This window comes from Diabrotica virgifera, chromosome 1 (assembly GCF_917563875.1).
Source record: "Diabrotica virgifera virgifera chromosome 1, PGI_DIABVI_V3a".
Taxonomy (NCBI): domain Eukaryota; kingdom Metazoa; phylum Arthropoda; class Insecta; order Coleoptera; family Chrysomelidae; genus Diabrotica; species Diabrotica virgifera.
Window position 1 is genome coordinate 190,058,975 of NC_065443.1, and position 24,744 is coordinate 190,083,718.

At 32.7% G+C, this 24,744-nt stretch overlaps 1 protein-coding gene across 1 annotated transcript in view; it reads right to left on the reverse strand.

Moving 5' to 3' along the window:
• The window catches only part of LOC114329229 (uncharacterized), a 1,335,969-nt gene that overhangs the window by 660,386 nt on the left and 650,839 nt on the right, over positions 1-24,744 (reverse strand). Inside the window, exon 3 of the mRNA XM_050641873.1 lies at positions 16,087-16,145. The gene's annotated coding sequence lies outside the window, so the exon portion shown is untranslated. The remainder of the gene's footprint in view (positions 1-16,086; positions 16,146-24,744) is intronic.

Consider the following 24,744-nt stretch of genomic DNA (forward strand, 5'->3'; position numbering starts at 1 on the left):
AATCCGCCCTAGAAATAGGTGAAGAACTTCCCATGAACTTACTACCCATTTCGGATATTGATATTATTAGTAGACGACACCAAAAAGAAAATTGGCAAAGGTATTATCGAAACACGAGAACTGGTAGTAATTACAAACAAATGCGACCTGAAATTCCCATTAAAAGATGGTTTCATTCTGTATCAAATCGCCATTTCATAAGAGTTATAAATAGATTGAGATGTAATCATGCTCTTACCCCCCTTCATATGTACAGTCTGGGTCTCACAGAGTCACCTAACTGTGAGTGTGGAAAAGAAGGTAATCTACTACATATTCTCCTCGAATGTTCACATCAATCAGTAAATATAAACAAATTTTATGATAATCTTAATATATTAAAAATTCCACTTCCCGTCTACCTGAACAATTTGATTTTTTCTGAAGAGATTAATATATTAAAAACAATTTACGAACATATCAAAAATTGTAAATATAGATTGTAGCAATAAAATTTACCCTGTATTTAAGAAATTTTGTTAAAACAAAGCAGGCATGTTTGTTAAAACAAAACAAACATGTTTGTTTTGTTGTTATTTTGTTTTAAATCCTGTAGATTTAAGTAATTATTGTATATTATAATTGAAAAAAGAAAAGAACAAAAAAAAAGAGAAAAAGAAAAAAAAAACAAAAAAAAAACAAAAAAAAACAAAAAAAAAATAAATAAATAAAAAATGCAAAAAAAAAAACAAAAAAATAAAAAATGCAAAAAAAAAACTAAGAAGATGTAAACCTCCGCGAGGATGAATCGGGTTTACGTCTTAGCGTAGTAAAAAAAAAAACAATTTATAAAAAATAACAATAAAAAAATTAATAAAAAAAAAACAAATTAACAATATAAAAAAAATGCAAAAAAAAATACAAAAAAAAAAATACAAAAAAAATACAAAAAAAAAATAAAAATTTACAAAAAAAATGAACAACCAAAACAGTATTATTTAGATAATAATTGTAGATAATAATGTTAGTTTGTTATGTATTTAGAGTTAGAAATACAGAAAAAATTCCTCTGATTGAAAAATCAAATTTGTTTGTTTTTAAAATAACAAAATGTCTGGCTAATTGGCTCGGCCAAGGCCATCAAATTCACTCAAAAAAAAAATCAACTATTAGTACAGTGTATGAAGTATGAAGATAAAAACCAAGTATTACTTCTGATTTCTGTGAACCTCCATCAATTTTCAGGAAAATTGGTAAGTGGTAAGAAGATACCTCAAGAAACAAAAGTGGCATGATTCCAACTCAACTTTGGTTGCCAATACTTAAAGAAAAAGTGAACAACAAAAACGTACCAATAATAGAGCACAGGGAAACGTAAAGCACTTATCACCATCATACACATATACACATATACAACATACAATACATAAAACTAACTTACTCCAAAAACTGATTACGAACACTTACAAACACAGAATTACATAACACCGAATTATTGCACAAATGCACAAAATAATTAGAATTTAATATATCACATAGCATAAAAACATTCACTCTCATATCTTTTCACTTCAACCCACAGTTGGATGTTGTCTACAACCATCATACTCAATAATAACAACAATGTAGCGGTTGTGGTTGCACACACCTTATTATTGTTCTAAATAACTTTTAACAACGATTTCCGGAGCCGAAATTGAAACGTTAAGTATTTTATGTAAAAATATGTAATTGTTGTTACAACGAAACTGTGGCTAATCCCATATAAACATAACATTTATATGTTGATGTATTGTGTATTGTATATGTATTTTGAAGAATTGTAGATGATACCTATGTCTCCGAGTTTCAATTAATCCGCTATTGTACCTACATTCTTGTTGCTTTCTTCGTCTTTTAGGGCCAATTTCTCATATCGAGTTCAACTCCAGTTTAACCTGAACTTCTAGTGAACGTCAGTTTAAAGTCAAAATCGTCTTTCTCAATTCGCACGTTCAACCGAAGGCAGTTTAAACTTGAACGATGCTTGAACGGTGGAATTCGGCCGTTCAAAGATTTCAGAACTCAGTTCAGATGATTTCATGGACTACGCATGCGTTGTATTAACACGAAACGCTGTCATAATATAAATATATCCTATTTTATTATATTAAGCCTAACGATAAACGATAATATTATTTTTGTTTTTATAATATTTATTTATAATTATTAAAATGACTATTTGACTATAAATACTTAAATTTAACTTTATTCAAAAACAGCATAAAAAAGGTAGTTCAAAATGGCGACAGTTTTTTACCTTTTGCCATCTATTGGCATTTCTCGAAAGCTGTAGAACGAGCACTGACATGAACGTGCAATGAGAAATGCATTCCAAACAAAACCGAAGATCACCGGTGATCCTCGTTCAACTGAACCATAGATTACCGCAGGTATGAGAAATCGACCCTTAGTATTGGTAACAAGAGCCTACTACATTCTACTGATGATGGTTTGCTACACGTTTTTCTTCATTAACTCGGCACCTGCCACGTGGCTTTACAAGGCGCCAACTGCCACGTGGGGTGCTCACAGCACCCCTTGACACTAAATAACCACTTCAAACACTAACACATATATGCTATACAATATTATAGAAAGCTACTATGACGCACAGCTCGGTTACCAAACTTGAAATACCAAATATTTGATAAAAATTTGTTATGGGGTGCTGGTAGCACCCCACGTGGCAGGTGCCGGGTTAAGTAGGATGAGCGCTACTTCTTTGATTTTTTTTATGTCTGTTTCTTTCATCTTTGCATCTTTCCATTGTAGGTACTATCTCTGCATTATTTTAGTTACGTTTGGATATTTGTCGATTTGTCGAAGTTTTTATTTTTTGATGTATGTTTTATGCTCGTTTAGTGGTCTACACACACAAAAATTGTAGTTTGTACATGCAGTTCTTTGATCTCTCTTGTGTGTTATTAGGTTTGGTTTTGGATATGATAGATATCAATATATTGGTTGTTTTGAATGTTCTGTTGTACTTATTTCCAATCATTTTAAAATTTTTTATGATAATCCCTTCACCTATGGTATTGTTATCATCTTTGAATCCCTTCTTGTGAATGTTTCTGGATTGCTTGTGGTGTTTTAGTTTTTCCATTCTTCAATCTTGTGAAATCCCTTATTTATAAATGACAATGAGTTAATCATTTTTTGTTAAAACTGTTGTAAGCAGTTTTTCTCTTCCTGAAGTGAAGGAGAAACAGCAGAAGCACAACAGAGGAAGAATCCAGCATCAGATGGAAAATATTTAAAGAAATTAGCCAAGAAATAAAAGAGCTGCTAAGGGAATGGTTCGATCTTTATTTGTCTCGCTAAAAAGATAAACGCAAGAGAATGCGCCAATTACCGCACCATTAGCTTGATGTCCCATGTGCTAAAGGTTGAGAAAGTCATCAATAGCCGAATATATCATAAACTACATATGGGCTATTCCACGAATATACGCCTGTCTTGGATTATCGCGACAACGAATATTTTAGTGTGCAACATAAGAAGTGCGTAAAGAAATGGCTCTAATAATTGTTCCAATAAACAACAATGTATTTTGCAATTTACTTTCGTTCTTCATAAATTGCACAGTAAAATATTCGTTGTCGCGATAATCCAAGACAGGCGTTTGTTCGTGGAACAGGGTATAGACATAGATATTAATGAACACAGTTTGGGTTTGACAAAGGCGTAGAAACGCGTGAAGCATATTCAGTACAATAATTCATAGATTATTCAGGAAAAAAATCAAGGAAAAATATTGAAAAATAAGCCAACGGTGGCAAATTTTTAAAGACACCTAAAAAACAATGAATTTTGCGGTGTACATCAGAACCCATCATTGGATCATGGTAAACAAAAAATTCAAAAAGATTTCATTAGCTTATTAGTTTCTCGAGGTAACGCTGTCGAGTTTTTTAGTTTTATCGACTTTTGACTTTTTGATATCACTCATAAGTCAAAACAAACTAATTTTTTTTGCAAGAAAGGGTGAAAGTCAACATATTATTGTTAAACAAAAAATATCTCGACACCGTTACCTCATGAAATGTCTAAAGAAAATATATACAAAATTCCAGGTCGGTCCGTCAAGTAGTTTTTGAGTTACATTGTCTACAGCCTTTGAAAAAAGCAGTTTTGAGAAAAACGCGTTTAAAGTATTGTCAACTTTTATTTTCAATTTCTTTTTTGTCTGTTAAATCGTAAAGTGATGCACACCGGACTATGTTTTCAAATCGCGGAGTAATTTACAATTTTACAAAAGAGAAAGAGAACAGCTGTGGACCGTTTCTCACTATGCTCAAGCGCGCTGGCGCGAACTTGCTGCAAAGCTAGTCGAAGGTAGGGAGTGTTGAATATCCCTACCTTCGACTCGCTTTGCAGTAAGTTCGCGCCAGCGCGTTTGAACGTAGTGAACAACGGTCAACAGCTGTTCTCATTTTCTTTTGTAAATTACTCCGCGATTCAAAAACATATTTCGGGGTGCATCACTTTACGATTTAACAGGCAAAAAAGAAATTGAAAATAAATGTTGACAATACTGTAAACGCGTTTTCTTCAAAACTGCTTTTTTCAAAGGCTGTAGACATTGTAACTCAAAAACCACTTGACCGACCCTCCTGGAATTTTGTATATATGTACTTTGTACATTCCTTGAGATTACGTTGTCGAGATATTATTATTTGTTTTATGCTTATTTTTTGTTTAACAATAATAAATATGTTGATTTTCACAATTTTTTGCAAAAAGAAATCGTTTTTTTGATTTCTAAGTCATATTAAAAAGTCAAAAGTCGATAAAACTAAAATAACTCGACAGCGTTACCTCGTGAAACTCATAAGCTAATAAAATCTTTTTAAATTTTTTGTTTACCATGCTCTAATAATGAGTTCTGGTGTCCACCGCAAAATTCATTGTTTTTTTAGGTGTCTTTAACAATTTGCCACCATTGGCTTATTTTTTAATATTTTTTCTTGAATAATCTATGAATTATACTAAATATGATTATTTAATTTAAAAATAAAATAATTCTACCATACTTTCAAAAAAAATGTGCTTGAAATATTGATTTCCCCCTACGCCACCCCTTAAGTATAGCTATGACACGATTTTGATAGGCAACCCATGCAAGTCGTATTTGTATAGGTAATTTAATAAAAAAAATCTTTCATCCGGAAAGCAGATGGGCGTAGGTCGACCTATATTCGGATCCCGTAGTATCAGATCGATGAAAAAAGCTGCTCTCATAGTGCCTTTTTATACAAAAATCATAGTTTTTCTTATGCATCATAATTATTATGGTTGTTACACACACATACCTAAATTCTTAATTTTTTTTTATTGTTGTAATATTTACAATCTGTCCTTAACTAAGAACAATAGGTAAATTCTTTGACAAAAATTGAAAATTTGACCTGTAGAGGGAGATCCAGTGATCACCCTCTTTACATAAATTAAATTAAAACAAGTTATAAGTTTAGTTATCACAGATTATTCGAATCTTCTTGCTAGGTCCACTACTTTGAATCTCTTCAGGCGTCGTACATCGTTGTGGTCATCAGTGAGGTTGCTGGCTAACTCGTTTGGATGAGATTCTAGTCGCTTGGAATATTTTTTGTAATATTCTAATATTACTGTTTTTATGGATGGCACATTGAGGTCTTGCTCTATCACATAGTTTGGCACGTACCAAGGAGCATTCAGCATTGTTCTAAGGACTTTGTTCTGGAATCTCTGCAGTATTTCTAGGTTAGTTTGACTGGCTGTCCCCCAAAGTTGGATACCATAGGTCCACACTGGTTTTAATATAGATTTATATATCAGCAGTTTGTTTTCAAGAGATAGTTGAGATTTACGACCGATGATCCAGTACATTTCTCGGAATTTTATTCCTAGTTGTTTTATTTTTGTAAAAATATGCTTTTGCCAAGTTAATCTCTTATCAAGATGGATTCCGAGGTACTTGACAGCATCGGTTTGTGGGAGTTGCGTTTCATTTAGTGTTACAGATGGACATGTTTGTCTTTTCATGGTGAATGTTACATGGATGGATTTACTCTCATTTGCCTTTATCTTCCGTTTTTTTAAGCCATCTTTGTATATTATTAAGGTCTTTCTGAAGGATTGCGGATGCTGTATTTGGATCATGGTGAGAGGCTAGTACAGCAGTGTCATCAGCAAAAGTTGCACACGTTGTTCTGTTACTTGTGGGTAGGTCAGCAGTGTAGAGCAAGTACAATATCGGTCCCAAGACACTTCCTTGTGGTACTCCGGCTTTTATTGGTCTTAGGCTTGTGTATTCATTATCCTGCTTGGCTAGGAAATGTCGGTTTATTTTTATTAAATTCTTAATTAACAATTTAATTGTTGCTAAACTGTTCATTCAATTTCTATCGGCTTCTGGAAATATACTCTATATCAAAAGAGCTTTTATATCACCAATTTATTTAATTATTAATAAATAAATTACTAACCTAAAATTTTAGTTAAAAATTAAAGATTTTGTTGGAAAACCCCGCATTTTGCGAGGAAACTTTTCGTCGAAATAAATCGGAAAAACATGTCTCTATGGAGAATTTAATTACGGTGAATTTTTATTTGAGTGTTTTTGGTGTAAAGTTAAAATCTTTGAAGTTATAGAGCAAAAATTGAAAAAAACACGATTTTCGGGCGCCATTTTGTTTATAAGAAAAGTAGCACACTATCTGCGGACTTTGCATACCTATATTATTAATATATAGGCAGTGGCGTAGCTAGGGTGGGGCGGAGGGGGCGGCCCGCCCCGGGTGTCACCCGTTCGGGGGTGACACCCGAGAGACTCGGTCACAAAAGAATAAATCGTTAATTTTTAACTTCATTCATTCACCTTACAATCAAAATACAATTCGATATTATTTTGTGAACACACGAAACCGAGTTTTTATCGGACAAATCAGGTGTGGACAAAAATTGGTGCCGTCGATTTGCGAATCCACTGGAGACATCCACTCGTTTAAATTGGAAAATACGAATCAGTGCGGTTTGCTTCCTTACCGTCTTCCTGACGCGACGTTGCATGTTTTATTTCGATTCATATCGATCAAATGTCTTAAGTGATTCGATATGTGAAAATTTATAATAGAAAAGTCGAGGTCAAAGAGACATTTCTAGTGTTGTTGCTGCAATTGAGGAATTATATCATCAACAAGAAAATTTAGACACCAGAGGTGCTGCACATAACCCTATGCCCGCTGTGTGTAATTTCACATTATTGTTTGCTATCTTTTCTTTTGGAATGATGTAGTAAGAGAAATAAATTTTCGTCAGATTGAATTACAAAATAAAGGCACCGTCTATGAATCATCCACCAAAATAGGGGATTCGTCTTTATATTGAAGAAAAACGAGGTCATATTACAGGATGAAGCAATGGATTTTGCCATTTTGCCACGAACAAATATGAGAACTATGACATTCCCACCGAAAGACGAATTCGACGTCAAAAACGAATGGATGGTGACATGGTGAGTTAGCTACTGATACAGGACCCACATTTAGAACCGAACTTCAAAGGGATATATTGAAATATTATAACCGATTCAATGTTGAACTCTAAAGCAGAACAAAGTCTATTCATGATGTGGCTTCATTTTTCGAGGTTGTGCAGACACACACTTGGCTTTCAGCGAACAATGAACTGTTGAAATTAACTGTTTCGACATTTTGTGACTTTATCATAAAGAGGTATCAGAAACAGACCTTCTGCTAGAAATACCAAGGCTCAGGAGACATTTACAAGCGGCCAATATGACAGCCCGTAAGTGATTAGCAGTAGACTTTTAAAATCCATTGTGGAATGGGATTTCATGGAATCTCTCCCAAACTTAATGGTCGCATTAAAATTGTTTTTGGCCATTTGTGTATTGGTTGCTTTAAGTGAGAGAAGTTTTGGTAAGATAAAATTAATCAAGAATTACTTGCGAGCAACAATGATGCAAACAAGACTCAATAACCTCGGTTTATTAACTATCGAACATGAAACAACACAAAACATAAATATGTATAGAAGATGAATGTGATTTCAGAGTTTGCCGCTATTTAGTGATGAGCAAAACAAGAACAAGACCAAGACCAGGCTAGTCTTGGTCTTGGTCTTGTTCTTGCAAGCTTGGTCTTGGTCTTGCAGCTAAAAGGCAGTTTTGGTCTTGGTCTTGGTCTTGCACTAGCCGGTCTTGTTCTTGGTCTTGGTCTTGCTGCAAGAGTCTTGCTGGTCTTGCTTTTTTGGTAGTAATAATTTGAACCAAACAATTTCGAATAAAATGTACATTGAAATAAATAAAGATGTGAAGAATGAAACTATATTTTTTGCTTTAAAATTTTAACAGAATGTAGAATGTAGTTTCAAACGGATACCAATTTTAACATTATACATTCACCTAATGACCTAATTAATTCTCTCTATATAAAGAGAGTAGAGTATATTTTTATAATGGTAATGTTTATCAGTATAAATAACCTGCATTTACAACCATTGTTGCAATTGCCGGCCTTCGGTTGTGTCACGTTGTGTTTTGCATGCTATCGATACCTGCCGCCTGCCTTCACCACGTCTTGAGTCTGGATTATTGTTTATTGCCCCTGTATTTTAATAAAATGTTAAAGAAAAAGAGCTTCTTAGAGGTGCCACAAATGGTCGGGGACCTTCAATTCACGGATTTTACGAAAAGGGATAAACGGTTTATAGTTGTTAACAGATAATGATCTGCTCCTTTCACTCGAACACTGTTGTATTTATCATACGAAAGTCAAATTTAAGAACATAAATTAAATTTTTTTAAGAGAACACAAAAATCAAATATTTTTTACTCTATTTAATCATTATTTAATATAATTAACTTTTTTTATAAACTAACTAAAACATACTTTTTAGTAAATACGTACATATTTACCATACCTATTTATAGACCTAATACTATAACATAATAACTAAACCTAATGGGGAGTTATAAACGCTTAATTCTGTAATTTGTTATCTACAGTTCTTTAATTTTATTTAAACTGCATTGCTCTCGTAACACGAGTTATTCGCACTTTTTATTTTCACATATTTTTGGATTGAATACCCATTATGACATTTAAAAAGTTGAAAATATTTGGATGTGGGTAGTAAAAACTAGAATTTAAAACACATTGAAATTATGCGCATGCATTTCAAGTGCGGCACATACTATTTGTACTACTGGCCCTTTCTGGGGAAAATCTAGATTCTTCCAAATAGTTTTCAACTATGAAATCAGTAAAATTCTTTACACGTTTGTCATCCGGGATTTTCACAAATAATTCAACTTCCAACTTTCGTTGATTGTAAAAAATTAATCCAAAAAATAATTTTAAAAATTTCCCAGTATCGGAATTTTTGTCATTAGATTCAGAAACTGAACCTAAGCTTTGGATTTTTATTCTTGGATTCATTCATGTCTGTTGGTAGCGACTAGACGTGTTTGCACTCCAGCTAAAGTGATTATCATTAAAGTATAGTTATTTGAAAAATCTGATCTATAATTACAGTGAGTAACTTATTTCTTCTATAAAAATGGTTTTTACAGAAAGACAAAAATCAGAATTAAAAAAACTATCTATAGATATTGTTAATGAGTTTCTGTCAGATAAGAGATTTTTAGATAATTGAAAAACTTACGGATATGTTCCAAGAGAAATTTAAAACTCGTTTTGATGATATCGATAAGAAAATTAGTTCAATGGAGGCCCAAATGTCTGATATACAAGCGGAAAACAAGGATTTAAAAAATTCCATCGACTTCTTGGAACAATCCCATAAAAATTATTCATTAAGAGTATTTGGTTTATCGGAAAGCACAAATGAAAACTTAAAAGACAATTTAAATAATATCTTTAACGAAAAAATGAATGTTTCCGATTGACAAATTGAAGCAGCATACCGTACTGGTTTTCGTAAAAAAGATGAAATGTCACAAAAAGTAAGACCGGTAATTCTAAAATTTTCGTCACTGGTGTCCAGAAATCATATTTATGCCAATAAAACGAAACTAAAAGGAACAGGTATCTCTATTGTTGAAGAGTTAACGAAACAACGTTATGAACTTCTAAGGGAAGTCAAAGACAAAGTGGGTAAAAAAAATGCTTGGTAAAGAGAGGGGAAGATTTTTGCTTTCTTTTCTGGAAAAAAACGCTTAATTAATGGTTCAGATGAGTTAGCCGATATTTAGCAGGAGTGAAGAAAGAAGTATACGAACACAGCAGGTGCGCAGTGAACAGCCTTGTTTTTTTTCTCTTCTTATTTAGTACATAGTTTTATTTACTTGTTATTATTTACAAATACTTTTTTATTTTTATAAAAACAAATAGGTGGTAAGATATGAAAAACTTATCAATTGCTTTTTTTAATGTACGATCATTAACTTTGCATTTTGTTGAATTTAAATCTATGTTATTGAATAGGCGTTTTGATATTGTAGGTCTTCAGGAAACTCGTTTATCTCCTGACCTATTGTCTGAAAATTTGTTGATTCGGGGATATAATTTTATTCGATGTGACAGAAATACAAATGGAGGAGGTGTAGCTTTTTATACAGGGTGTCCCGAAAAGATTGGTCATAAATTATACCACAGATTCTGGGGTCAAAAATAGGTTGATTGAACCTCACTTACCTATATACAATAGTGCACACAAAAAAAGTTACAGCCCTTTGAAGTTACAAAATGAAAATCGATTTTTTTTATATATCGAAAACTCCTAGAGGTTTTTTATTGAAAATGGACATGAGGAATTTTTATCGCACCAACATCTTAAAAAAAAATTATAGTGAAATTTGTGCACCCCATAAAAATTTTATGGGTGTTTTGTTCCCTTAAACCCCCCCAAACTTTTATGTACGTTCCAATTAAATTATTATTGTGGCACCATTAGTTAAACACAATATTTTTAAAACTTTCTTGCCTCTTATTACTTTTTTGATAAGCCAGTGTTTATCGAGATATTTTGAATATTTTTTGTATCCACCACATATTTGTATATGGTTAAGTATGATTATAGTGTTTATTATATTACTGTTAATAATCTGAAAATTTATTTATAACTTAAATTTTTTGGTATATTTTGAAAAAGAAGCCATATCTCGATAAAAGTTGACTTATCAAAAAAAGACTAAGAGGCAAAAAAGTTTTAAAAACACTGTGTTTAACTAATGGTACCACAATAATAGCTTAATTGGAACGTACACAAACATTTGGGGGGTTTGAAGGAACAAAACCCCCATAAATTTTTTATGTAAATATAGTAAAAAAGAAGCCGCATCTCGATAAAAACTGGCTTACTGAAAAAATACTAAGAGGCAAAAAAGTTTTAAAAACGTTGTGTTCAACTAATGGTACCACAATAATGAATTGATTGGAACGTACACAAAAGTTTGGGGGGGTTTAAGGGAACAAAATCCCCATAAATTTTTTATGGGATTTACAAATTTCACTATAATTTTGTTTTAAGGTGGTCCTGCCATAAGAATGATACATGCCCGTTTTCAATAAAAAATCTCTGAGAGTTTTCGATATATTGAAAAAAATCGATTTTCATTTTGTAACTTCGGAGGACTGTAACTTTTTTTATGAGCACATTTGTACTAAGGTAAGTTAAGTTTAACCGAACTATTTTTGACCCCAGAATGTGTGGTATAATTTATGACCATTCTTTTCGGGACACCCTGTATAAATTGTAACATTTCGTTTGTAGAATTATTTAAAAATATTTCAAATCACTTAGAACACATATGGATAACGATTAAAGTTAATAAAAGCAAGTTTTTAATTGGTAACTTTTATAGGCCGCCAAAGCAGAATTTTGTCGAATTTCTAACACGTTTGAAGACACTGTTTCTAGCTACATACCTGAATGTGATTATATGGTTATGGATGGAGATTTCAACATTGACATGTTGGATGTTAGTGAAAGAAAAACGGTTCTCTTTAGTGAGTCTATTGATTCATTTAATCTGAAACAATTAATAAATAAACCTACTCGCGTCACAAGAACAACATCTACTTTACTGGACTTGATTTTGGTTACAGATAATACTCCAACATTAGAAGCAGATACTATAGTTATTCCAGAAGAACAGTCTGATCATTTTATTGTTTTCTGTTCTCTTAAGGAATTTGTAAATAAATCTGAAATTCAAATGATATACAGAAGAAATTTAAAAGATATTGACCTTGAATATTTTCAAAATTTGTTACTTTACTCACCATTTTTTCATATTTTAAATATTCCTGATGTTAATGAAAAGGTATTGTTTTTTAACAGTATTTTAACAGATCTTTTTGATTTTGCAGCTCCTTCTAAATTAATTAAAATACAGAAAAATCGGCCACCTTGGCTCACAGACAATATTCAGTTAATTATTACACTTAGAAATAAAGCATTTACACGTTGTAAAAGGACTAAAAATTTAGCTCATTGGAATTATTATAAAACTTTAAGGAACCAAGCCAATATTATGTTACGCAATGAGAAGAAGTCTTATTTAGAAGTAAATTTCTTGGGGGGTAATTCAAGTAAAATAATGTGGAAAAAATTTAATCAGTTAAATATTAACAGTACAAAGAAAAACAATATTCTACCAGAATTTTTGAATAGGCCCAATGAAATAAATTCTCATTTCTTGTCTAATGCTCTAACAAATATACCACTTGATCTGAATCTTTTACACTTTTATAATAATAATGTTAGAAAAAATTTTTCACATTTGTTTAAGTTTGAGACTGTTGGGGAAATATTCGTCTATCAATTACTATTAGAAATAAAATCCAAATCTACAGGTTCTGACTTACTCACTATTGATATGATACTTATGTGTTGCCCACTCATTGTTCGTTATGTAACTGACATAATTAATACTTGTTTGGCAAATAATGTTTTTCCCGATGCTTGGAAAATTGCTAGAGTTCTACCAATTCCTAAAATAAAGGAAGTAAAAGAGCTTGGTGAATTAAGACCTATTAGTCTGTTACCTGTACTATCAAAAGTTTTAGAAAAAATTATGTATCTCCAAATCAAAAGTCACTTAGATAAATATAAAATACTTCCTTCCTTCCAGTCTGGCTTTCGCAGTGGCTATAGCTGTAGCACTGCTTTGCTAAATATTGTGGATGATATTCTAAAAGGAACAGACCTGAATAAATGTACTGTATTGATTCTTCTTGATTTTTCTAAGGCATTTGATACTATTTCTCATGAATTACTGTTTGGTATTGTACACTATGTCGGATTTTCGTTAGATGCGATTAAATTATTGAAAAGTTATTTTAGTAATCGGCACCAATATGTCGAAACTAACAGTGGAGCTTCTGATTTATTAAATATATCTAGAGGTGTTCCGCAAGGATCTATCCTTGGGCCACTTCTTTTTAGTATTTATATTTCTAATTTAACATCCAATTTAGATAATGTTAGTGTTCATTGTTATGCTGATGATACTCAAGTGTATTATACATTCTCTCCTACAGATTTGGCAAGTGCTTCAGAAAAGCTTAATAGTGATTTATCTAAACTCGTAATTGAATCTGAAAAACATCAACTAAAATTAAATCCTATTAAATCATCCGCTATGGTTTTCGGTAAAAACAAAGACAGTATTAGGAGAAATATTCAAATTTTGTTGCAAAATAATAAAATTAATTGCACTGATGTGTCCAAAAGCTTGGGTTTATTCCTAGATTATGATCTTACATTTAAAAAACATGTGTCGGCTTGTATTCAAAAAGCATACAGTTCATTAAAAATATTATTTCAGCACAGACATATTTTAAGCTCTATAGGCATAAAATATTACTAACGGAGTCTTTAGTCTTATCGCATTTCTTTAGTCTTATTGCATTTATTATGGAGATGTCGTGTATGGTCCTTGTCTTGACCAGTTTGATATAAATAGAATACAAAAAGTGCAGAAGTCATGCCTTAGATTTATTTACGGTATTAGGAAGTATAAGAGTGTCTCCTATAAGCTTAAGGATGCTAAATTAAAAAAAAAAACTCCATGCTCTTTGTCTCTATCATCGTATAATAGTAACAAAATGTCCGCCATATCTATATGACAGAATTAAGTTTAGGACAGACACGTTCACAATATTAATGTCAGATCCAAAGGTTTGATATCTCCACCCACGTACAAAACAACAACATTCCGTAAGTCATACTCTTACAATATTTACAACTTGTATAATAGTATCCCTGAATCAATGAAAAAACTACCTATTAACTCATTCAAAAGAAAAATGAAATTACATCTTCTTGAGTCAACACATAATACCCTATAAACATTATTTTTATGTCCTATCACCTGTATTGTTTCTTTTTTATTTTATTTCTATTATTTAAATTTAATCAACTGTTATATACTTGATTTATATATGCCAGCAGAAAATGTTATTTAATTTTTAAAAAAGGGCCAGAGCTTTGATCAGCAGGCACAGCATTCGTATTGTACCATGTTGTTCTCTTGTCCCTTTTACAGAGATTTTTTTTTCCTATATTGTTATATTTGGTACTTGTACTTCTTTATTTTATAAAGAGTTATAAAGAGTAATAAAGAGTTTATTATTATTAATATTATTATTATTATTATTATTATTATTATACCAGGCTTGACACATTACAATCGACAACCAGTTATTTTTTATTCAGGTCACAATGCTTTCACATCATTGTGAATCCCTTTTCAAAATCTATTATGATATTTTTTGTATTCATTTTAAATTTAACGACCTACATTTTTCCTCGATTATGCGAAAAGAATTGAAATAAGTGTCAGTATTTTTATTAGACAAAAAAGCGAAAACTACTGGTACATAAAAACCGTTTTTAATTGCATTTTTTTTTAATGGATTACCCTATCTATAATTATATTTTTTTGTCTTACAAGTAATTTCAATTGTCCTTGAACTGTCGCCGTTTGAAACTTGCCTTCTGGACACTTTGAAGGTTGAGAAAATGCAAACCGTTTGACTTAATCAAAACGACTTAAAAATATAACCAAAATATTATGTATTTTAAAAATTCGATATTGTTTAAGGTTTCTTACAATGTCAGTATATATTATTGAACTAAAAAAATAAAGTTAAATAATAAAAACCAATTTTTCTCAAAAAAGTGCAAGAGTCTTGCAGGTTGGTCTTGGTCTTGCGTGGTCTTGCAAGGTTCGGTCTTGGTCTTGTTCTTGCAAGCTTGGTCTTGGTCTTGCAACCAAAAGGCGGTCTTGGTCTTGCTGCAAGACCAAGACCAAGACCGCAAGACCAAGACCAGTCTCGCTCATCACTACCGCTATTAAAGCAAGAAAAAAATATTTTAATTCATTCACATAATGGAAAACAAAAAATAAACAAACTGTTATATGTATACTATTTACTGAAATTTCATTAACTATAATTCTTAATTTTTTCATTATTCAAAGCATACGTTTATCGAATTTTCGTTAATTTTAACAATATTTGTTAGGATTTAGGGTGACACCATCGATTACCGCCCCGGGTGTCACCCATGCTGGCTACGCCACTGTATATAGGCTCATAAGATTTGATTCCAGCAATAAAATTGCTGGTAAATAACTTTTCCTTGTATTTTGCTAATTAGCCCAGAGCAATGGAAAATATGTGGCACATCTGCACAAATTAGGAATAGTTAATTCATCAGTTTGCTTTTGTGATAATGTTTGGATTAGAAGTTTGAATCATATTTTCTTTGAATTAACGAGAGATATATAGAACAATTATATTACAATATACGACAAACACAAGTTTATTTTCCAATTAGTACCTATATAATAATATCTACTAAGTTGTCATGAAATGGAAATAATTAAATTACTCATAAACTACTTGAAAGAAACAAATAGGTATGTCATTTAAATGAAATAGGTATAAGTAAAACAAAATTAATAGATTAAGGTAAAAATGAAATAAAAATCTGTGGCTCACGGACCTGCATCCAAGCCATCTTTTCACACACACACATTCCTATTTTGTATAAATAATTTAAAAAGTTTAATTGTATATTACTTACCCACTTTCAAACAGGTCCATATTACAAACACAATGTAACTAGAATCTTTACCACCGTGTCTGAAATAAAGAGAACGAAATAACTAGCCTTTAATAATAATGACAAAAAATAACAATGTAATAACAAAATAAAGGTTCCGATGGTTATACATAGGTTTCGGCTAATTAACTGCAGGTCTTTCGAGTTTGTGTCGTGTCATTTTTGAACGACCCTATAGTCAAAGATCCGAATATAGGTCAATCTGTACCCATCTGCTTGCCGGATGAAACATTGTTTTTATTAAATTTCATACACAAACAAATATTTCTAGCATGGGTTGCCTATCAAAATCGTGTCATAGCTATCCTTAAGGGGAGGCCGTAGAGGTTGAAATCAATATTTCAAGCACATTTTTTTAAGGTACAGTGGAACCCCGATAAGTCGGCCCCCGATAACCCGGAAGTCCGGCTAACCCGGACCGATTTTCATCAGATGAACATTTTGATTTTTAGTATTTTGTATTTTGACAACGACACCCGATTTGGGCGTCGAAACGTTAATAAAATTATTTTTCAATTTAATTGTGGCTTATTTCCCACCACAATATTAATTATCAGATGAACATTTCAACAATGAAAATGTATGTAATATAATATTTGAGAGATAATGTGTATTTGTGTAATTTGAACTATACGATAGTAAAAAATGACTCATGGCACACGCCGGTAGAAACAACAGGCACCTGTCTGTAGTATTCCTTTACATATTTATTTCAAACTGTCTTAGCATTGTTTAAAAAAGACTAAAAGACTATTAAAAAAATTATTTTTTAAACAATGGTCTTTAATTTTCACTGTTCTTAAATAACATAACATCCTTCCAATTTGTGGTGACTGTATTGTGTGTTCTACAGTCTTGTATTGCTCGCTTCCGTTTGCTTATGTTTGTGTTTGCGTGTTTTTAGTAATTTAGATGTGTAAGTACTGTGCATATTTATATACAGGGTGCAACGAAAATACAGGTCATAAATTAAAGCACATATTGTGAGACCAAAAATAGTTCGAATGAACCTAATTTACCTTAGTACAAATATGCACATAAAAAAAGTTACAGCCCTTTGAAGTTACAAAATGAAAATTGATTTTTTCGAATATATCGAAAACTATTAGAGATTTTTTATTGAAAATGGACATGTGGCATTCTTATCGCAGGAACATCTTAAAAAAGAATTATAGTGAAATTTGTGCACCCCATAAAAGTTTTATGGGGGTTTTGTTCCCTTAAACCCCTTCAAACTTTTGTGTACGTTCCAATTAAATTATTATTGTGGTACCATTAGTTAAATTCAATATTTATAAAACTTTTTTGCCTCTTAGTATTTTTTCGATAAGGCAGTTTTTATCGAGTTGCGGAACTTTTTTAATATGTTTTCATAAAAATTTTATGGGAGTTTTGCTCCTTTAAACCCCCGAAATGTTTGTGTATGTTCCAACTAAACTTTTACTGCGGTACCATTAGTTAAACACAGTGTTTTTAAAACTTTTTTGCCTCTTTGTATTTTTTCGAGAAGGCACTTTTTATCGAGATATTACTTCTTTTTTAACATGGTTCAAAATATACCTAAAAATGTAAATCATAAATAAATTTTCATATTATTACCAAGTCTCCATAATCGTACTTAGCCATATACAAATATGTGGTGGATTTGACAAATATTCAAAATATCTCGATAAAAGCTGACTTTTCGAAAAAGTACTTAAAGGCAAAAAAGTTTTTAAAATCTGTGTTTAACTAATGGTGCTTCAATAATTATTAAATTGGAACGTACACAAAAGTTTGGGGGGGGGGGGTTTAAAGGAACAAAACCCCAATAAAATTTTTATGGGGTATCCAAATTTCACTATAATTTTTTCTTAAGATACTACTACCATAATAATGCCACATGTTCATCTTCAATAAAAAAAATCTAAAATAGTTTTCGATATATTGGAAAAAATCAATTTTCATTTTGTATCAAAGGGCTGTAACTTTTTTATGTGCACATTTGTACTAAGGTAAATTCGGTTCAATCGAACTATTTTTGGTCCCAGAATATGTGGTTAAATTTATGACCTGTATTTTTGTTACACCCTGTATATTTCATGTTATTTCAATTCTAACGGAGTTTATCTATGTATAAGTATACCGTATTTGCGTATTTTATTAATTTTTACCATATTCTCCGGCTAACCCGAATTTTCGATAACCCGGATCGGCCGCGGTCCCGATTAATCCGAGTTATCGAGGTTCCACTGTATGGTAGGATAATTTTATTTTTAAATTAAATAGGCATATTCAGTACAATCCATAAATTATTCAAGAAAAAATTCAAGGAAAAAAATATTGAAAAATAAGCCAACGGTGGCCAAATAAGCCAAATTTTTGAGGTGACACCTCAAAATATAATGAATTTGGCGGTGGACATCAAAATTCATCATTGGATCATAGTAAACAAAAAATTCAAAAAGATTTTATTAACTTACGAGTTTTTCGAGGTAACGATGTCCAGTTTTTTAGTTTTATCGACTTTTGACTTTTTGATATCACTCAGAAGTCAAAACAACGAATTTTTTTTTGCAAAAATGGTGAAAATCAACATATTTATTATTCTTAAATCAAAAATAAGCATATAACAAAAAATATCTCGACTGCCTTACCTCAACGGATGTCTAAAGAAAGTATATACAAAATTCCAGGTGGGTCGGTTATGTAGTTTTTGAGTTACAATGTCTACAGCCTTTAAAAAAAAGCAGGTTTGAGGAAAAAGCGTTTAAAGTATTGTCAACTTTTATTTTCAATTTCTTTTTTGTCTGTCAAATCGTAAAAAAACGCACCGGAATATGTTTTTGAATCGCGAAGCAATTTACAAAAGAAAAAGGGAACAGCTGTTGACCGTTGTTCACTACGTTCAAGCGTGCTGGCAGAGTCGAAGGTAGGGACATTCAACACTATCTCTTTATTACCTCCCTACCTTCGACTCACTTTGCAGCAAGTTAGCGCCAGCGTGCTTGAGCGTAGCGAGAAACGGTCAACCGCTGTTCTCATTTTTTTTGTAAATTACTCCGTGATTCAAAAACATATTCCAGCGTTCATCACTCTACGATTTGACAGACAAAAAAGAAATTGAAAATAAAAGTTGACAATACTTTAAACACGTTTTTTTCAAAACTGCTTTTTTCAAAGGTTGTAGACATTGTAACTCAAAAACTACTTGACCGACCCACCTGGAATTTTGTATATATTTTGTTTAGACATTCCTTGAGGAACGCTGTTAAGATATTTTTTGTTTTATACTTATTTTTTGTCTAACAATAATAAATATGTTGATTTTCACCCTTTTTTACAAAAAAAATTCGTTGTTTTGACTTCTGAGAGATATCAAAAAGTCAAAAGACGATAAAACTAAAAATACTGGACAGCGTTACCTTGAAAAACTCAAAAGTTAATAAAATCTTTTTGAATTTTTTGTTTACTATGATCCAATGATGAGTTCTGATGTCCATTGCAAAATTCATTATATTTTGAGGTATCACCTCAAAGATTTGCCACCGTTGGTTTATTTTTCAATATTTTCCTTGAATTTTTCTTGAATAATATATGAATTGAACTGAATATGCCTATTTAATTTAAAAATAAAATAATTCTACCATACTTAAAAAAATGTGCTTGAAATATTGATTTCAACCTCTACGGCCCCCCTTAAGGATAGCTATGACACGATTTTGATAGGCTACCCATGCTAGAAATATTTGTCTATGTATGAAATTTAATAAAAACAATGTTTCATATGGCAAGCAGATGGGTATAGATCGACCTATATTCGGATCCGGTACTACTTTAGTTCAATCGCTTTCAAGATGAGTAACAACGCCAGTTTCAGACGCCTGATTCGTGGGTTTTTCGAGACATCGCAGTCGTTTACGTCGTTATTACGACGTGTTACGACGACACTCAAAACACACGAATCAGGCGTCTGAAACTGGCATTGTTACTCATCTTGAAAGGGAATGAACTATAGGATGATTTATCTTACGGCAGGACGTGGACGACACGGCTGTCTTACGGGTCACGTTGAATAATCACGTGATATGAAAAGCATTGGCTAGTTTATAGTATAACGGAACGGGGCGACAACGGGGTCGTGCGCCGTCTATTGTTCTACGTCCACGTCCCGTCGACTTTATGTGGGACCATCTCAAAGTCCCGCTATCTTTGTATATAGCTCTTCAGAAGCACCAGAAGCTGTTAGTCACGGTTTGGTCACGGTAACTGAAATATTCTAAGTACCAGAGACGAAAACCAACACGGAGATTCACGAACAGAAATTAAAAATATATTCATAGGGGTATGCCTTTAAAATTAGTACTACAAAAGAATCGAATCAACCGCCGAAATACTTAAATCTACTATTTTTATTGGGAATAAGCCACAATTTTGCTTTAAAATATTTTAATTTAGCCTTTTCGATTTCCACCTTTAAAATCGTTTTCAAAATACAAAACAAATGAATTAAACAAATTTTGTTTTTGTTATTTGGTAACAAAAATCGTCTAATTTAATTTTATCTAACTCATTCATATTGACAATTCAGACATATTATTATTTATGTGGTATATTGTACATTTTAAAGTAGATAACTTTAAAATTATATTGTCAATATTTTTGAGTTGTGTCTTTGGGGCGACTTTATTGGAAGATAGTTTATTCGATTACATGGAATTAACTTTAAAGTGAGAATATCTATCAAAAAAATATAGAATGTGAATCACATTATGTGATTTGTCTTTTAAAAGATAACCATATTATGCAATGATGACAGTAAAATTCTCCTATTAGTGATCTAATAATAAATCATGAGGGAAACACCATCTTAAGATACTATCGGACATGGAATGTTTGTGTATTATATTTAGTTTACCCTTAATATTAACACCAAACTCTAATTTTACATATTTGTAATTTTAAAAGATGAAGATGTATCCTCGATATGTTGTTTACTTGCTAATAGTCTTATTTTCTTTTTGTCATCTAAAATTGTATAACAGTTTAATTTCAATAAACATAATTAGAGTTGCTTCTTTGATTTTCTCTTTTTAGCATTCTTTCAAAACTGTACTGGAATCTTTCATATATAGTGTTTACATATTTAAGTTTTATAAAATTCTCTATTTTTGATATAAGACTGTTGTTCACTTATTATAACATTTAATGATTTTGAAGTTGCACTTAAATAAAAATGTTCGCATTCACAAAGTATTTTTAATAAATACAATTATTTCTTCTTTCGTATAAGGAGCCCTAACCTCGGCATGTGGCCCTAATGGGATTTAGGAAAGGTCTGGGAACACGGGACGCACTGTTTGCAGTAAGTGTTCTTTCGCAGAGATGCCTAGATATGAATCAGGAAGTATATGCCTGTTTCGTTGATTTTGAGAAGGCATTTGACAAAGTGCAGAATAATCGTCTCAAAGAAATTTTGTTAAATAAAAACATAGACAGTAGAGACATTATAATTATATGTAACCTCTATTGGAATCAAACAGCAAAAGTGAAAGTTGGAAATCACCATTGTTATTTAATTTATATAGTGAAGCCATCTCAGAATTAGCGTTGGCCGAAGTCAATGAGGGCCTAATAATAAACGGTGAGCCACTTAATAATATAAGATATGCTGACGATACCATACCTCTAGCGGGAACACTGGAAGAATTGCAACACCTTGCTCAACAACTAAATATACATTGCAACGATTATGGACTAAAAATAAATTTGAAGAAAACCAAGTTCATGGTATTTACAAAAGCACAAAACATCAGAGTTAGACTAGTACTGGATAATACAGAAATTGAGCAAATATCTTCGTTCAAATACCTTGGAGCATGGATCACAGAAGATACTGATCAGACAAAAGAAATAAGATGCCGCATTGAAATTGCACGATACATTTTTAACAGAATGAGGAAACTTTTCTGTAATCGCAATATCAATATAACGCTCCGGATAAGAATGCTTCGTTGTTATATTTTCTCCACCCTTTTGTATGGAGTTGAGGCATGGACACTAAAACAGTCCAACATTAAAAACCTGGAAGCATTCGAAATGTGGTGTTATAGACGTATTCTGAAAATATCATGGACAGATCGTAAAACAAACGCACAAGTGCTCGAACAACTAGGAAAACAATGCGAAGTTTTAAATTCCATAAAAATCAGGAAGTTGGAATACTTGGGACACATCATGAGAGGTGAAAAATACGAACTATTAAGGAATATAATGCAGGGCAAAATCAAAGGCAGAAGAAGCGTAGGAAGACGTAAAATCTCGTGGCTACGCAATCTCTGTGAATGGTTTGGATGCAGCTCAATTGAACTATTCCGGCGCGTAACCAACAAAATTATAATTGCCTGAATGATTTCCAATCTCCGATAGGAGCGGAACTTTAAGAATAAGAAGAACCTCGGCATATAGAACTAGCTGCCCTCTTGTACAGAGGACAGGCTGGTTCCGCTATTCCCTGGTGGACATTTTAGGTAGAGAGACAACGTAAACTGACTCGAGCTCTCTTCAATAGGGCCAAGAGGACTGGTAAGCCTGCTCACTGGGACTCCTTTAAGGAGGCTCAGAGGGAATACAAGTCTCTGATTAAGAGGTCAAAGAGGAGCTCTTGGAGAGACTACTGTGACAGCGTAGAACACATGCCCGCTGCAGCTAGGCCCCATCATGCCCTCCCCAAAGATCCCACTCCGGGAGTGGGTAATTTCCATATGCCTAGTGGAAGCCTATCTTCAACTGACGAGGAAGCCCCCAGGACTCTCCTGGACGCTCACTTCCTGAAGGGCATGGATGATGATACTGCCCTAGCCACGGCCAGGCTGCCGCGAATATGGGGACTTCGGATGGCGAAGGAGGAAGTACCGTATACGAAGGTGTGCTGGGCTGTTAGGAGTTTGGCTTCCTTCAAGTCACCAGATGAGGACGGAATCATACCGGCTCTGCTTCAGCAGGGTTTGGACCTTATTTCTCCCACACTGGTCAGGATATTTAGGGCCTGGCCTGTCTTGCGATAGGATATTTTCCTTTAGCCTGGAGGAGGACTAGGGTCGTATTTATTCCTAACTCGGGTAAAATTGATTTTACCCTAGCTAAATCGTTCCGGTCAATCAGTCTTTAATCCTTCCTTCTAAAGGATCTAGAGAGACCGGTGGACCGGTTCATACGTGATAGAGCACTTAAGGGCAGCCCTTTGCATGCATTTCAATACGCCTACCAGGCTGGAAAGTCTTGTGAGACGGCCCTGCATAACCTTATCTGCAGGGTGGAGCGGGTGCTAGATCGGAAGCGCCTTTAGCAGTGCTATTTTTGATTTCATGTGTGATACTGCTGAAAAGCATATTCTAAAAGGCCAAAATGAACAGCAACGGTGATAACGAGTCTCCTTGTCTAAGTTCTGATGTTATACTAAATGGTATCGATGATCTGGTTCCTATTCGACCTATACGTATAAGATTGTCACGCACATTTGAGTAAGCTCCACTATTTTTCTTGGTATTTCCATTTATAGCATTGCTAGCCATAGTCTGCTTCTTTTTATCGAATCATATGCTAGATGGAAATCTATGAAAATTTGGGAATCTCGTTTGTTCCTAATGTCGGTTCGTAAATATTTGATGTATTTTTGACCTTCCAGCACGAAAGCAGCATAGGAGCTTAGAATATCTTTCGCACACAGAGTGAGCCTCTTTCAAGATAATTGAAGAGAACTTTATATGCTGTGCTAATAAACGATATGTCTTTATAGTTTCAAAATCGTTCTTTATCTTCTTTCTTATGAATAGATATTATAACGCTTTTATTCCATTCCCTACTAGAAATTTGACTAAAAAATATTTTAGTTTAATATTATGTTTATTTCATTTCAATGACGATACAAAAGTTGTTTACACAATAGTTAGTGCCAGTTGATTGTAACATCAAGTTGTGCTTTGTTTTATGAGTGCCTAATCCGTCTTAATGTCATAAAAGAAGTTGTAAAACTAGTCCTGATATAGATTGTTACATTTGTGCTGATTTAATGATAGCAAAGTATGAAACCAAGTAACGATAACAAAGTATGAAAACAACAAAATGTATTAAGAAAGCTTATCACTGATGTACTTCGTTGCAAATCTTGGTGATCAGGACCAACATTCGGCTCCACACAAAGTATGCTTTCAGTGTGTCGAGCTACTGAAAAAATGGACAAAAGGTAAACGTAGCTCTTTACCATTCGACATTCCTATTGTTAGGTCTGGATCCCGCGTATGAAAAAAAAGTTGATTAATAGCAAGCTGAAAATTTGTTAATAGCTTAAGGGTGTCTAGTCGGATAAACTTTGATATATGGGAACACTGGAACAGGGGCAGTTCTAATTGTGGAACAGGTTAAAAATTTGGAACGGTCACACCACGAAAACGGCAAATTTATTTTGTCCGACAGAACAGACTTAAACTCTTCGAACAGAGATTAAACTCTCATGCAAAAATTAGACTGCTATTTATCACCAAATGGGCGTTTTAATGAGTGGAACATGTAGAATATGTCAAATGACAGGAATTATGACAGGTGATAAATAACAGTCTGATTTTTGCATGAGAGTTTAAT